The 17,552-nt window shown below is 36.2% G+C and overlaps 2 pseudogenes; both read left to right on the top strand.

Annotated features, from left to right (window-relative positions):
• Nucleotides 1-497: 497 nt before the first annotated feature.
• On the top strand, nt 498-8,621 carry LOC113352846 (annotated as a pseudogene).
• Nucleotides 8,622-9,185: 564 nt separating this feature from the next.
• On the top strand, nt 9,186-11,907 carry LOC113352845 (annotated as a pseudogene).
• Nucleotides 11,908-17,552: the final 5,645 nt, after the last annotated feature.

The following is a 17,552-nucleotide window of genomic DNA, read 5'->3' as shown; positions in this document are numbered from 1 at the left end:
AGCTGACGTGTGATGCGCATATCAAAGTTGAGAAGATGTGAGTGAAACAGATCCATGCTCAGGTTCTCCATTGTGTTTAAGGTGGAGACAATCGAATCATACGCCTGGTTAAACCCATTGCTAATGGATTGCTTCTTTTCATCATCACTGATTGTATATCCAGATGCTGCAAGCTGTGCAAATATGTCTTTATCCTCATTTAAAAAGACTCTTAAAGATTTGTTACCTTTGCTAAAGTTGTGTAGCTGCTTTTTGAGATTCATCTGGTGAAACTTTATCTTTGGAGCATATTCTGCCTCCAATGCATCCCATACCTCCTTAGATGTATTAAGATCACGTACAACCCCAAGACATTATGGGGTAAGAGTTGAGTTCAGCCAACCCACCAAAAGAGAGTCTTGTTCTTCATATGCATTGAACTATGGATTTTCAGCATCAGAATCTGGTAGTGTTCTGGGAGGTATGATTTTTGTACCATCAATAAAGCCAGTTAATCCATGGCCCTTCAGAATTGGTTTAAACAGTGTCTTCCACGGTGGGTAGTTGGTTTCGGTGAGCTTGAGAGTTACCAGATGATGGATCTGGATGTTTCTTAGCTGAGTTGTTGTCGACATATTTGGTGATTTACTGTTTGTTTTGAAGTGTTTGGAAGCGTAGATTGGATCAAGGCTGATACCAATTTAGAAAATGGATTTTGGTGAATAACTTCCACACTTAAACTATGGAGTCGACATGTTATTTATACAAGAAATCAGAGAAGTTGTTACAACAGTTTAGCCTATTCAAAAGCAATGAATGCTATTTTAATGCTAACTGAAAAACCCTATGACTTATCTGATAGTACCCAGTCTTTCCTTTTCGTACGGTATTCATCCTGAATCCGTTGAGAGTTTTGAGCCGGTAAGACTCTTATGGTTAACACGATTTCTTCTATTTCTTTCGGTTTTAGGGTTTCATATGTGAATCTAATACGAATTGATTTTTTCCATTTTAGGGTTTTTCAAGATTGAAGAACTGACTTTGGAGAACTGAAGAACATTGAAGGTATAAGTTTGATATATTGTTCTATGTTAAGTTTTTTAGGGGTTTTGATGTATTTTCAGTTTAGGGTTTGATTTGTATTTTTGGGTTGTAAGTTATAAACTGATTTTATGGTTTTTTTTGGTAATGTCATTTCAGTTCATCAAAGTTTGAAGAAGAACTGGCCTTGTTGTGAGTATGAGAGAAGATAGGGGAATAGCTCTTGTCCTCAGTGCAAGACTTGACACAAGAGAATCTTAGGAATACATGTTTTCTCAATTCCGTATTGCAATGTTTGTCATGGTATTTACTATGTGTTTTTTGTTCCATATGGATTTCGTATGGATTTCAGAGTTCGAGTAAGAAGATTGAGATACCTAATGGGAGAGTTGGTGTTATTATTGGTAAAGGTGGTGAAACTATTAAGTATCTTCAATTACAGTCCGGAGCTAAGATTCAAGTAACTAGAGATATGGATTCTGATCCACATTCGCAGACTAGGCTTGTTGAACTTATGGGAATTCCGAACAGATTGCTAAGGCTGAGCAGTTGATTACTGATTTTTTATCTAAGGTAATACAATAACTTGGTTGTTAGTTTACTACTATTTTGTTGTTGTTTTTTGTTAGAATGTACAATGTAGAAGAATGTTGCGAACCTCTATGAGTAAGGATAAACCATTTGGTACAGAATTGGAAAATATTAAGTGTGGTGATTTGATTTTTTTTTGTACACCGTTGTATGCTGATGGGTTGTTACTACTTGCTTGTGTGTTTTCGACCAATCAAGCAGGCCGAAACGGGAGGTTCTGGTCTAGCATCAAGGAGATTCGGTGTACCACCTGGGGATGGGGCATGCCAATTTCAAATGAAAGTTCCAAACAACAAGGCAAGTTAGCGCTCTGCATTGCGCAGAGATAATGCACTTCAGTTAGGTCTCTTTAGATGTCATAACGAGGGTTGATTTACATGTTGGTTTGGTCATTGGCAAAGGAGGAGATACGATAAAAACTATGCAAGCGAATTCAGGAGCTCGTATTCAGGTGAGATATATTACAAATTGTGCTTATCATGCTTTTGTATTGCTAATCTGCTTAGTACTCTCATTTTTTGTCTGCAGTATATTGCATATAATTGTTTGACTAAATTTCTTGTTGCTTTTACTTGTTCCAGCTGATTCCATTGCATCCACCTCCTGGTGACACACACTACGGGAAAAATCATCATTGACGACACAAGATAAGCGTTGTAGTACACCTACGACAACTCCATTTCATGCATTGTGGAACGGGGGTATTGTAGAAAGTCCAAGTTTTTCTACAATGGTTGACAAGTGTTGTAAAGGGTGATGTGATTCATGGTTCGACAATAGTTTGTCAATGTTGTGATTCTCTTTCGATTTTTTTTGATAACCTAACACAACTCTTGCTTGTATTGTAGAACAATCATGGACAACATAAGTAGCATATCGTATAAATTTTTAACACAACACTTATTAGTATTGTGAATATTACAGTTAGTACACTTGTTAGCATTGTAAAAGTACCTTGATACAACTATACTATGTGTAGTAGGACTATCTTGGACAACACATAGTTATGATTGTAAATAAACTATTTTACAATACTTGTGAATAAGATCAAACCCATATTTCAGAATATATATTTCACTTTTATCACTACTATATGTGAAATGTAAAGAAACAACTAGATTAAACTGAAATGTAAATAAACAATTGGATTAAACTGAAAGACTCAACAGAAGTTCCCTTCTTTACATCATCACCTATATTCAAAACGAATATTCAAAATCTTACTACAGAAGTTCAAGTATAAACAATAAAAAACAACATACCACTAAACAATATAAACAACAACAATCTGCTTCTTTCTCAAACAAATTGATGTCGCCAACTGGAACAGTATTTTGAGGCATCCTAACTCTTAACTGGTTACCTCTGACATGTTCTCGATCTTCCATGCCCATTAAAGTATTTTGAGGCATCCTTGCAATGTTGATACACCTTGACCTTAACTTCCAGGAGCCATGCAGCTACGAGAGCATCAACATCTGATAGATAAGGTTCAATCACAAGAGGTCGTCCATAGATAACAACAACAACACACTTGATAGAGCCACAAACGTTCTTCATAGTGCTCAAACCAGGTTCAGGAATTGTTAAGTTAAGGTTGTCCCCCGTTGTCTCTGCATATGGTTGCTCGCCCATCATGAATTTTACCTACAGAATTCTCTTCACAACATCGTCAATCCTGCTCATGGGGATTACGTTCTTCCCAACCAGGTAGGTTAGATCATGGATAAAATCAGTGTGGTTCATTGGAATCATGATCTGCAGAAATACCCAAAACATTTAATATATCAAAGTAACTTACTGTAGTTCTAACATTGAACTTTTAGTTTATGTCAAAATGGCCATCATACCATGTCAATGCCGGCATTAATCCCATAATCGACGGAGTAAGTATAGTTGGTGCCTGCTGGTGAAGTAATCCTGTCAATACCTTGCCAATCGGAAATGACGAATCCCTAACACATAATTCAAGCAATAGAAACAACAGTCTGTCAGTCATGCCTTCATTTTTCTTGGTCCAAATTAGTTTAGTTAATTCTGGTCTAGTTCAAAGAGGGTTTTCTATCTACCCTGAAATTAAGAGTGTCTTTGAGGAAGTTAGTAACAAGATCACAGTTAGCATGCATCTCTTCGCTGTTCCAGCTTGAGTACGAAACCATGATGGTTGATACACCCTTGATGATTGAATTATAATAACCATGCATATGAATACTGAGTAGTCCATGCCAGTCAGTCACTGTGTTGTTCTCGTTAATACCCTTTGTTGTGCCACCATCACCAAAGAAATGCTTTGCACAAGCAGCAACCTTGTTGCTACAACACACCAAACAAAATAATAAGTCAATCCAAATAAAATTATATGATCTTCCTGCAATGAAATAGTAAAAATGATGTGAAATCTTACTTTCCACCAACATAATGAACTCCTTTTCGAGAATCCGCGGGAACATCTCCTTGTAAACCAAGAATAATCTCAGTCATTTCCTGAACATGCTCTCTTTTTAAAAAACATTGCTTCAATTTCATCATGCTTAGTATGCAAACAAGAAACAAAATTGTCAAAAACCCATTGTAGATAGAATCAATTAAAGACCCACAAGTCACTGAACACGAATAAGAAGGAATAAACACGGTAGTTAATCATCACTGGGAACTCAACAATTTCAAATCCTGATAAGAACCCTAACCTCTAAAAGCATTGAATAACAAAAACCCTAAACAAATAATTCCATTAGACCTCTATATCATTTCCAAGATTCAATTAGATTATAAAAAACCCTTAAATCCCCACAAAAATACACAAATAAATAAACCATGACTCCATAAACTTACCATAAGATCCCCTTTTCTTCCACCTGAATTCATCTCAGCATCTCTTCTCCACTGTGCTCGAGCTCAATACTTATTCAAGCTTCATCGTCGATAGAAGCAATCAACAGCTATCTCCCATTGATTCAACACATAAGATCTCATTTCTTAATAACTATCTTTAATAGCCAGTGAATACAAACAAAATAAGTATGCGGGCGAGCAACAAACCTGCTTGTGCATCGGTGCTTCTCCCACCACCACCACTACTACCACCACCACTAGCACTCCATCTACCTCCTCCTCCTCCACTAGCACCACCTCTAGGTCTAACTCAGGCGGTACCTGAAATTGCAAATCAAAACAATGACAAAGAAAAAAAAAGTAAAAACACAAAGTGAAAAATCCCAAACATTATACACAAATAATACTTACAATCCAAATATTGTCAACACCACCAAGTACAGCAGCAGCAAGCTTTGATCTAAAAGGATTCCAGACTTTGTACCCAATAACTTTACTACCACGACCTCCTCCTTTGCTGCCTCCTCTGCCTCTACCACCACCACGGCCTCTAATTTTTCAAATCAAACATTCCCATCTCTAATCCTTCCCTAAAACCTCAATTTCAATTTCAGTCACTTGATTCAATTACATCCAAGAACCCTAATATCTATTTTGGGAAAGAACAGAAACCCTAGCTTCTCTAATCTTCATTAAAACTCACACATCAATCACTAAATCTTCCTCATCATACTGTGTTCACAAAACCCATCTTTAATTTCTCCATTTCTAACTCAATTAACGATTCACTGAGAAAACCCTAGTTCTCGATTCATAACAGGATTCAATCTTCTTCTTCATAATTAGCAGAAACACCAACTCCTTGTTCTTTTATACATCCTCACGATTTAAATTTCCTCAAGCCATACCTCAATTTCACCTCTCGATTTTCAACTGAAGAAGAGCAGAGAAGAAGAACGAAAAAGAAGAAAGAAGAAATCGCATTTTCGATGATATTTATCGATTTCCTCAAGAACGGAAATTGCAGATGAGAACTAATATGGGTCGATTCAATCAAGAAATGAAGATGAAGAAGAGGGATTGAGAGAAGAAGAGAGGTGTTCTTCGGGGGAGAGGAAGAGGAGAGGAAGAAAGAGAGAAAGAGATAGAGTTCGAGTGGTTGAGGGAGGGTTTGGTGGATGAATTAAAATGTTGGACGGACCAGATTTTGTTTGATCCACTCATACGGATTGGGAAAATAATTTCACGGTTGAGATTGTATTTTGGTATGCTCATACGGATTAAGAAACATGTGTGTTTTTCGTTGTTCTAATACGCACTCATGTATTCGGTTTTATTATCAACCTTCGACACGAAAAAAATCCAAAAAAAATATGAATAAATTTAGCATATTGTTATCGACATTCTGATATAAAAAAATCCAAAAAATGTATAAGAATGAAGCTGAAAAATAAGAAATGAATTCGATAATTGGTGTGTTTCTTTGTGCTTTTGTGCTTTCTCTTTGTGCTTCCGGTTAGAATTTCGACTAGTTACATAGGTCATGAAGTAATTTCGACTAGTCATGCAGGTCATGAAGTAGCTTTAGTTCACATTAGTAGCATGATACATCATTGAAATCGATAAATATGAAGCTCAGTGTCGATTCAAACTTCAAATGTGGTATAACGACATACAAACTATGAACCAAGAAGCTCTGAGAGGGTTCTGACTTCAAACTTAGCATGATACATCATCAAAATCGATAAATATGAAGCTCAATGTCGATTCGAACTTCAAACTTTGTATAATGGCATATAATCTATGATCCACGAAGCTCTGAGAGGGTTCTGACTTCAAAATTAGCATGATACATCATCGAAATTGATGAAAATGAAGCTCAGTGTCGATTGAAACTTCAAGTTCGGTATGACGACTTACAAACTATGAACCAAGAAGTTTCAAAGTGCACAAAAACGATGAATCCAACCATTTACTGGTAAGATTCCATGGAAATATTCTACGAAGCCTTAAACACACACAAAACTTGGTAAGAACGATGAATCCATCCATTTACAGGTAAGATTCCTTCGGAATATTCTATGAAACCTTAAACAAAATATATTTTTTCATATTGTATGCATACCAGGCTCTGAGATCGAAACCTGGCCGGGAGTGGACTACTATAAGTCAGAAACTTGGTAAGAACGACGAATCCATCCATTTACAGGTAAGATTCCTTCGAAATATTCTACGAAACATTAAACAAACCCTATTTCTGCATATTGTATGCATACCAGGCTACGAGGTCAAAACTTGACCGCGAGTTGACTACTCTAAGTCAGAAACTTGGTAAGAACGACGAATCCATCCATTTACAGGTAAGATTCCTTCGGAATATTCTACGAAACCTTAAACAAACCCTATTTCTGCATATTGTATGCATACCAGGATCCGAGATCGAAACCTGGACGTGAGTTGACTACTCTAAGTCAGAAACTTGGTAAGAACGACGAATCCATCCATTTACAGGTAAGATTCCTTCGGAATATTCTACGAAACCTTAAACAAACCCTATTTCTGCATATTGTATGCAAACCAGGATCCGAGATCGAAACCTGGCCGCCAGTTGACTACTCTAAGTCAAAAACTTGGTAAGAACGACGAATACATCCATTTACAGGTAAGAGTCCTTCAGAATATTCTACGAAACCTTAAACACACCCTATTTCTGCATATTGTATGCATACCAGGTTCCGAGATCGAAACCTGGCCGGGTGTTGACTACTACAAGTCAAAAACTTGGTAAGAACGATGAATCCATCCATTTACAGGTAAAATTCCTTCGGAAAATTCTAAGAAACCTTAAACAAACCCTACTTCTGCATATTGTATGCATACCAGGCTCCGAGATCGAAACCTGGCTGCGAGTTGACTACTCTAAATCAGAAACTTGGTAAGAACGATGAATCCATCCATTTACAGGTAAGATTCCTTTGTAATATTCTACGAAACCTTAAACAAACCCTATTTCTGCATATTGTATGCATACCAGGCTCCGAGATCGAAACATGGCCGTGAGTGGACTAGTATAAGTCAAAAACTTGGTAAGAACGACGAACCCATCCATTTACAGGTAAGATTCCTTCAGAATATTCTACGAAACCTTAAACAAACCCTATTTCTGCATATTGTATGCATAACAGGCTCCCAGATCGATCCTGGCCATGAGTGGACTACTATAAGTCAAAAATTTGGTAAGAACGACGAATCCATCCATTTACAGATAAGATTCATTCAGAATATTCTACGAAACCTTAAAAATTTGTAAAGATGAACCCTTTACATGTAAGATTCCATCAGAATATTCTCTGAAACCTTAAACAAACCCTCTTTTGGATATTTCTACCCAATCTCAAAAATCCTAAATTTCTAGAATTTAGTGGGAGGTATTAGAGAAAATAGTTTTTAGCATAAGTGAGAAAAATTTAGTAGAACCGGAGACCAAAATAATTTTTAGCAGAAGTGAGAAAAATTTAGCAGAAATGAGAATCCCCCAAACCTCATTTTTTCCCACATTCTATATTTTAACTTCAACAACACTTATAAGTGTTGTTATACGTTTCTATTAAAAAGAAAAAAAACCTAAACTTGTGAACGGTAAGGATGGTTCATGAGCTAGACATCCATGCATTAGGTTCATGTTCGAATCTCCCCTCTAACGTATTTTTCATTATCATATTTTTGTGTTCTTCAACAACACTTGTGAGAATTGTGATAGGCTAAGTCACTACATTTATGAAACAAAGTTGTTATACCTAAATGTCGTCACAACAGTTTTGCTAAAGGAGTTGTCGTTTGTTTTCTTAGCGCAACCCCTTGTTCCTAAGGGTTGGTAGTGATGATATACGACAACTCTTCCTTTGAAACCAGTTGTAAAACATAGGACTTTCTACGATGTATAGCGAAGTGTTGTAAATCTCCAGTTGTAGATGTATATTTTTCCCGTAGTGACATCAACAGAAAGGACTGTGTACATTGATGGTACAGAAGAACAGATTGAAGATGCAAAACAAATGGTCAATGAAGTGATAAGCGAGGGATGTTCTGAACTCCTAATTCACATGGAATGCACCTATTATTTTTATGTTGCAGCTCAACTGATTGTATCAGTTTTTAGATATGTCATGATAACATGATTGATGGATGTGTTTATGGTCAGTTAGTTTTATGAATGCATTTACAGTAAAATATATCATGTCTGTACAATATATGAACCTCTAGGATTTCGTCTAAAAAAAAATATTCTAGCATTCTTCGGATATGTGCACTTTCTGGAACTACAGGTTTTCTGAGTATTCAACTAACATCATTCTGGGTCTTCAAGAAGGTTTGTTGCTGCTTCTGAGTTACTAATCTATGATTTTCATGACTCTTATTATATTATTTATTTCTTTCTACACTTCTATTTCAGTCAATCTTAAATCTTTTGAAAAACTCAACCAAATTCTCCTTCTTCAATCACCTTAACATATACTACTATTTAAGAACTTTATGAAGCTTGTTCTTAATGTTCAAATTGCTATCTCTGTTTGGTTATTAACAAATACTGGTTTCTTATTAGTGAACAGGATCTGACCTGTCAATTCAGATATTCATATATCTGGACTATGCTTGATAATTCGTTTCTTTAGTATCTCAATCTAATCTAAGTGTACTTCATCTTGGGAGGTTGCAGTTCTTTTATCTCCATCTAACTGTGTATGGAGGTAGTATACATGAGCTTCTATAGTATGAGTTTATCTAGATAGATTCCGATATGTCTGTGCTCACTCGTCTAATTTATTTTAAGTCAGTATCACCTGGTGGAAAATTCATATATCACATAGTACTGCAGGCGAGAGGTTATCGCGACTTCATCTGTTCTGGCATGTGAAGTAGCAAAGGTAAGCCCCAAAATAGAGTTGTTTATTTTGCTGCTTGGTTATTTGTGTTTTATGTAGACATGATTAGAACTTCTTTTCCGTAGGTTACTTGTGCACTATTTCTCATTATGAAATAAGGAAATTTGAAAAGAAATGTACAAAGAGTAGACTTTGATTGGTGCGTTGACGGCATCAGGCCTTCCAGCAGCTATATATGCACTGCAAAATAGCTTGTTGCAGATCTCCTACAAGAATCTAGATTCCCTTACCCTCTCAATGCTCAACCAGACAAAGCTGCTTTTTACGGCTTTCTTTACATATCTCATATTGCGGTAGGTTTGGCAACTATTATTACTAATTTTCATTGTGACACCATAGTCTTTGCTCCCATTCAATATTCATTTCAGTAAAGTAATCTGATAGTAAAAATTGAATAGGCTGTATATGCTTTTCTGAGAATTAAGATATACCCCACAGGCCATAACTGTCATATATATCCTGATGCGAGATTTGATTATGCTCGTAAATAGGTCAGCATAGTTGCCACTTTCTACGGTCTTTGACAATGTCGTTTCTGGGTCCTATATACAGGCAAAAGCAATCAGTTCAGCAAATTGGGGATCTTGTCTTGTTGATTCTTGCAGCTGTTCTATTAAGCGTTGGGGAAGGCAAGGGAAAGGCTCTAGTGGCAGTGACGCGGATCTGATTTTATTTCATGGTATTAATCCTGTTCTAGTTGAATCTGTACTCTCGGGCTTCGCTTCTTCTCTCTGTCTGTGGGCTTATTTCATGGTATTAATCCTGTTTTGCACCGCCGAATAGGTTGTAGTAGTACGGTGCTATGTTATTTTTATTTATTGTCTTATTTCTCTTTATGTATGTTGTTTTAATTGGCTCAGATACCAGTCATAACCAATGCTGTTGGTGGGATCCTTGTTGGACTTGTTACTGCTCATGCCGGTGGCGTCCGCAAGGCAAGTAGAATACTCAGAAACTTTGTAAATATGTAGTCTTCAGGTTGTAGTATGGAAAATATTCTTGCATTCCCTTTGCTTTACCCAATCTGTTTGGACACTCTTCCTTACAATCCCAGAAGACTTCTTTAATTTAGTACTAAGTTCTAAAGTGTCCAAGAGACTCTGATAGAGACATTTGCCGAGGCACTTGTTAGAGCCTGCCGTAAATTCAAATGAGAAGTCAACAAAAAGTGTGGTCGTGCTTTTAAGGTTTCTTAAAAGATCATGGTGATTGAGTGTTACTACAGTAAGGAGAGATGCTATCCTTCCTTCCCTCACAGATTGGTCTCTCATAATGGGAGATAATTTGATGCATTTTGTTCATCTTTTCTCATCTTTTCATGTATCTATGCAGGTATTTGTCATTGTTTCAGCGCTGCTGGTAACCGCTTTGCTGCAGTTTATTTTTGATGGAAAACCACCATCTGTATACTGTCTTTTGGCATTGCCACTTGTGATCAGCAGCATTTCTATTTACCAGAAATACCCTTACAAGATTAAGAAAAAGTCTTCTTGAAAGGTGAGTCTGCATAATTTTTTTCTGGTAAAAGTAGTTTACTATCTATATGATGTTATTTAACCTGTTATATAAAGTTGTCTATTGATAGCAAGAGTAACATAACCATATAAGTAGTGATAGGGATGTTTGTGGGTTAGTAGATTTTATATCACAGTTGTGCATTGCAATCCCTTGAAATATTTGCGGTTATGATCAGTGCCATATCTTGATTTCAAAAAGCAATCCAATCTGTTTTGTGGTTAACTCGATGAGTTTCATGTCTTGTTTGATGTTTTTTCTTGTTCCACTATAATGTTTGGCGCTTTTGTGTTTGCAGGGATGCTATCATTGAGTTTGTCGATCCCCGAGCTCTCCCAAAAGCTCTTGCGATGAATGGACATAAACTTGGAGATAAACCCTTGACAGTAGAAGAGTTCGTGCCAAACCATCTTGATACTTGCGGAGGACGAAGTCCTTATGGTGTCTCCATTTGCCCATTCAGATACTTATTTTATTCGGACAGAGGTTGGCGTGGTGCTGGCATAGGAAAACGTGGAAGCCCCTACCATTTTCCTTCGGGTTAGGCTTTTTCTATTTGTGAACTTATGTTGTAATTATGTATGTTACATCTTTTGTTTTTTTTGTTCAAAAATAGTCCAACTCCAAACATGCTCCTTAACTGTGAAGTATGTGGGTTCTTTTGATTTGATTATATAGCCTATTAGTCTTCGACTCAATCTTTGTAAGCATACTGGATATCTGATTAGAAGAATTTGTGATGATTTGTTCGCAGGTTAATTGAATGATGCTCATGAGATCAGAAAGGTTGGAGAACAAAGCAGCAAAGTAGCAGCCATTAGGTCCCTTAGCAGCTGCAAGATTTGTAAGTTTATGTAGTATCTCCTTGTAGTGATTTAAGTTAGAAGAACTTAGGAATTCGTAACTTTACATTAACTGAACTTAGGAACCAAGGATGTTTCTAATGTGTACACTAGTTTGTTGTGATACTTAGAACACATTTGTATCAAATACTCATACTTTTTGTTAAAATCAATTGAAGAATCCATTTTCATAATTTGATACAGTTTTGTATGTTGAATGAATGAATGAATGTATGTTGAATGAATGAAAGTATATCTGTGGAAATGATGAATGTGGGGAATTGGGTAACTGCAGGGGGGAACTGTGGGGAATTGGGTAACTGCAAGGGGAACTGTGGGGGGAAATGGATTTTGACCAGGTCAATGAAGACTTGACTTATTTTTATGTTGCAAAATATTAGCAACGTCTTTAATTTGTTGCTAAGTTAAAACCAGAACCAGTAAATTAGAACCAGAACAGAACATTTTAGTTCCGGGTAGGGGTATTCCTTAATTAGAAACAGCTTAGCAACGACAGACCTTGGTTGCGAATAAACAGGGTCGCAACGTCACCTACGTTGCAAATCTCCGTTGCTGACCAAGAGTCGGAACGGATCTTATGCCGTTGCGAAAAAATGCAACACCGTGTTTTGAAACGTCTACCGACCGTTGCGACCGCAGTCAGCAACTTCCAAGCACCGTTGCTAATCCCTATAAATGGTGTAGTGCAATAGCACCAAATTCGTCACCGTTAGCCATAATAATCGAACAGTACTATATGGTGTAAAGGCAAAGACAATCAAGATAGTCTCCTGACTTAGAAAAAACAAGTATTATCTTTGTTTAAATGTTTGAGGATACCGTAAACACAAACACATAAATATTCAAGGAAAAACAAAAGCAATCAAGAGTAATTAATCTCAGTCACGTCCTCAGTAGATCGAGGATAGCGACTACAGATTTCACAAGTGTAGATGATAAACAAATGGGGGTTAAGCTTCCAAAGAAATATCACAATAGATCGGTGATATTACACTAGATCATTGATATAATGAAGATGCTCAAGATGAAGTATTTTTATCTCAAAAAGGAATAAAGATTAATGGGTCAAGACGAACTTATTTGTTGTCAAAATAAGAACAAGTATAAGAACCTTAAGACAACGGAATAATGATCGACTGAAGTAAAGAAGCACTCGCTCTATTAAGAAGTAATCAACTTCACCATGGAAGCTCTGATACCAACTCAAACTTAAGGTTCATATTTTCATGTATTATTCATATTCTAACATGAGGTATATGTAGTCAACAAAAGTAAATGGAGGAGTAAATACAAGATAAGCAACCAACTGTAATTAGGTGGTGGTGTATGCAGTGAGAAGAAAAAATAAATGGTAAGACTTTTATCTAAATACTATTCTACTATCTAACTGTACGATTCAACAAAAAGTGTTGTAGAAACTCCAATGTGAAGATAAAAAAGTTTTGTTGGAATCTAAAAACATAGACTACATTAAAGTACGAGCATTAATGCAAGTTTATGTCGATGGTAATTCAATATCTCGTGATATATAGACTTTGTCAGGGAGAAAATGACCAGCTTTATGATCCATGTCTAAGTCACTAATTGTGGAAGTACTTTATAAAACTTGAAAAAATATACATGCCTTTAGGAAATCGGTTTCTCAAATGGGAGCATATATACTATGCTAGGGAGATACCCAGTTTCTGCCAACTTTTAACTAGGCGGATCCAATTTCCGCCAACTTTTAACTAGTTGGAAACTCAATTTTTCGACTCCACAGAACAAAGCCCATACAGGTTGATTTTCTCCCCATCTAGTAAAGGTGTAAAACTTGCCGGCACAGCCCATCACAGTCCATGAAAATACGAGCCTACCATGTTATGTGTCATTTTGTCCGTCCAAAGATTTAGAAATGTCGTGTTATGCCATGCTTGAGGGTGTGTTGTGTTGTATTGTGTCAACAAAATAATCGTGGTGTTCCATGTTGTGTTTTGCCTGGCACATTTACTCTATACTTTTTAAAGTAGATACTTTCTAGATATTTATATATTATATGTGTTGTTATAGAAATAAATCAACATAACGAATATAAAATGTCAAAAAATAGCTAGAATAAACACCATTTTGTGAAATATATATATACACAAAATCGACTGTACTATGTAAATCCCTACCATACCACTACGTTTTCTTAGCGTGCTATGTCGTGTTCCGTGTCGTGCCACGGTGCCGACTACTCTAGCCCAGCAAATCACATAAAGCTACCATGCTATGTTTTGCTTGGTGGAGCTCAAATTCTAATGTGCTGGGTTGTGCTCGTAATGGCCGGACCCACCTCCATAATCTAAGCTAAACCAGATGCATCCTCATTTTTACAGACCTTATCCTCAGCAATGAGATTGGGATCAACTTTTGAGACATGGCGGAAGCCTCATAGCAGAGCAGGAAGATCAGGTTATTTTTTTTACTCTTCTTATTGTTTTTCATCTTTTGTTTTTGTAATTTGTGTGTTATAACAGTTTCTCGCTTTTACTTTTGTATATTAGGGTTTCCAACATTTTATGTTCCTTGTTTTATCGAATAAGATGAAAGTTCTTGCATCGAATGTTTAGGGTTTAGGTAATAAACACACTAGACAACAACTACAAGACTGCATTAACTAATATAGCCCTTGAAAATGCGGGGATCTAAAAACCACACCCAACAATTCGTTTTGGCAATCTGAGAGGACTTACTCCAATATACTTTATAGAAAATCAACTAGACAGTCAAACTCAATCTAGAGTAGAGTATATCAAAGAGCTAAATATCTCTAACTCTTAATTCAATCCTCAATCAACAAATAGAAATCTGCGATCCCGATTGAATATAAGAGGAGTACTTGAACGGTACCAAAGACCAATGTTCAAGTGTCAATCAATGTAAATCAACAACCAAAGGTTGGATATTCTAATTGATTGATCTTAACGCACAACCTGTGATATTTCAATTATATAACAAAATATAATGCCGAAAAGAAATAACACAGACACCAGAATTTTGTTAATGAGGAAACCCCAAATGCAGAAAAACCAAGAGACCTAGTCCAGATTGAATACCACATTGTATTAAGCCGCTACAGACTCTAGACTACTACCAATTAACTTCGGACTGGAATGTAGTTGATCCCTAATCAATATAACACTGATTCAAGGTACAGTTGCGTTCCTTACTTCTCTGATCCCAGCAGGATACTACGCACTTGATTCCCTTAGTTGATCTTGATAGACACATTTTTGTGTCTAAGTTTTCCTCAATTTTTTGCATTGTTGGTACTCGATTTTGTACTTATTATGGTGTTTTATATTGTAGGTATTTTGGGGCAATAAATTTTTTTGGAAAATTCAGCTCGAAAAGTTGTTGAAGGCACCCCCAGAGGGCAATTTCTACTATGGGGCACACTAGCTGCTAGTGGTGTTAGCTATATAAAGGCTTCTGGTGTATCATAGAGGGGTATGGAGTGATAGGGGAGCCAACAGAAGGTTTAGGATCGAGAGACATCAAAGTTGCAGAGAAAAACCAGTTCTGCTGGTGAAGAAGAGGACGAACAACATAGTGCTGCCGAGAACAATCGTTTCTCACCAGTGTCCGCGATAATTTTTCGTAACACTTGTTCCGAGCTTCGCAACAAATTTTGAATTAAGCTTACATTTTAACAGTGTTTCTGTAACGCCTATAAAGCGTTGCGAAATTCTGGATTTAATTATTTTCTCTCCTTTTTTACCTTTGTACACACTTTTTGAGCAATAAAGAATTCTTTTGAGAGTGTCAAATACATGAGAAGCTAAATCCCTACACCGAGACAACGAAGGAATACGAATTTCACACATGGGTAAAATTATTTAATTCTTTTTAAGATTTTTGCATTAATTTTAATTGAAATATAATTGAAATATTAATTTTATTTGATTTGAATTAATTGGTTGTCATTTAATTTGATGAGGTATGCTTAGCTTAAATGTTTTGATACATCATGCTTAGGATTTACAACTAATCCTTTGAGAATCTACCTTGGCAAAATCAAAGTACATGTTAATTTTATTTATTGAGCTTTAATTGTTGACAATAGATAAATTGAACCCTCTGTTATGAATTCGACGAATTCCTAGTCTCAGTAACTCTCTTCATCATGTGACAATATTTTGTATATATTTTTGTTTTATTTTAGTTTATTAATTCATAAAATCAATCTCATCAAGTCCTAGTGAACGCCAACCTTTCTTACCACCATCTAAAATCCGATCAGATCTCACCCACAACTAAGAGTTGCTACGACCCAAAGTCGAAGACTTGATAAAAAAATCTGTCTCACACAGAAAAGTCTATAGATTGAATAAATCTGTCTCCCACAGAAATACCCAAGAGTTTTTGTTCCATCTTTTGATAAATCAAGGTGAACAAGAACCAATTGATAAACTAGACTTATATTCCCGAAGAACATCCTAGTATTATCAATCCCATCACAATAATCTTAAGCGACTAGCGAAACAAGATATTGTGGAATCAAAAACGATGAAACGAAGATGTTTGTGATTACTTTTATCTTTCCTATCGGAGAAATTAATCTCGAGTCAATTATTTCAATTGTACTCAATAAGATAGAATCGGGCAAGATCAGAACACGCAACTACAAAGAAAATAATTGGGTCTGGCTTCACAATTCCAATGAAGTCTTTGAAGTCGTTAACCTACAGGGTCTCGAAGAAACCTAAGGTTAAAGGAGATTCGACTCTATTTTACTAGTAACACACAGGAGGTGTTGGGATTAGGTTTCCCAGTTGCTAGATTTCTCCTTTGTATAGTTTTCAAATCAGGGTTTGCAATCCAAGTTACCTTGGTAACAAAACATTCAATATTCACCGTCAGATGAAAAACTTTATTCAACCAAGCTAAAATATTTCAACCGTTAGATCGAACTTAGCTTGTTACACACAAATGAAATGTACCCTCATTTAGGTTTATGTAACCGTACCTAAATGTGTACACCATGTTGGTTCACAAATAGTTAACTGAGGTTAGCCATATGATTACTCTCATATCAACCTTATTCATCTTAACCATAACTAGTTAAAATGACTCAAATGAAACTAGTTAAAGAGTTGTTCAACTGCTATATTCTCATAGAATTATACAAGAACACAATTGAAACAAAATCGGTTTGATTCACTTGAATCAATCATAAAGATTCTAGCCATTGTTTGCAAAGATTGCATTCCTTATTATATAAATGTTTATGTTCATGTTTAAAACTGATTTTAGAACTTTAACCTTAAAGTATGCAAACGGGTATGCATACTTGAAATACCCGGACTAAGATTGAGTTACGCCAATACGCAAACGGGTACGCAAACTTCAAATCCCAGCAGAAATTCTCGGACATGAACCTGTATGCCAGTACGCAAATTGGTACGCATACTTAGGTTCCCGGATTTCTCAAACCAACAGGTACGCAAACGGGTGCGCATACAATGGTTCCAGGACATGGATTACATACGTGCAAGAGTGCACAACATGACATATCCAATAATGGATAAGTGTTCTAAACTCTTATTTCAATCACTGGAACTTTCTTAGAGGATGTTATATAGTTGTTATTCAAAAACTATTTTTCATCAAAGCGATTTCAAGTTATTGAAATAATAATTACGAAAATTCCAAGACAACACCAATGATTGTATTACACAAACCATGTAAGATGTTACTCGGAGATTTTCACATGATATAAGATGAACTTGGCCGAAGTGAAATCTTGCCAACACATATTTCG

The sequence above is a fragment of the Papaver somniferum genome, chromosome 2, assembly GCF_003573695.1.
Source record: "Papaver somniferum cultivar HN1 chromosome 2, ASM357369v1, whole genome shotgun sequence".
Classification (NCBI taxonomy): domain Eukaryota; kingdom Viridiplantae; phylum Streptophyta; class Magnoliopsida; order Ranunculales; family Papaveraceae; genus Papaver; species Papaver somniferum.
The sequence above is the reverse complement of the archived record's forward strand: the minus strand, read 5'-3'. Positions and strand labels throughout refer to the sequence as shown.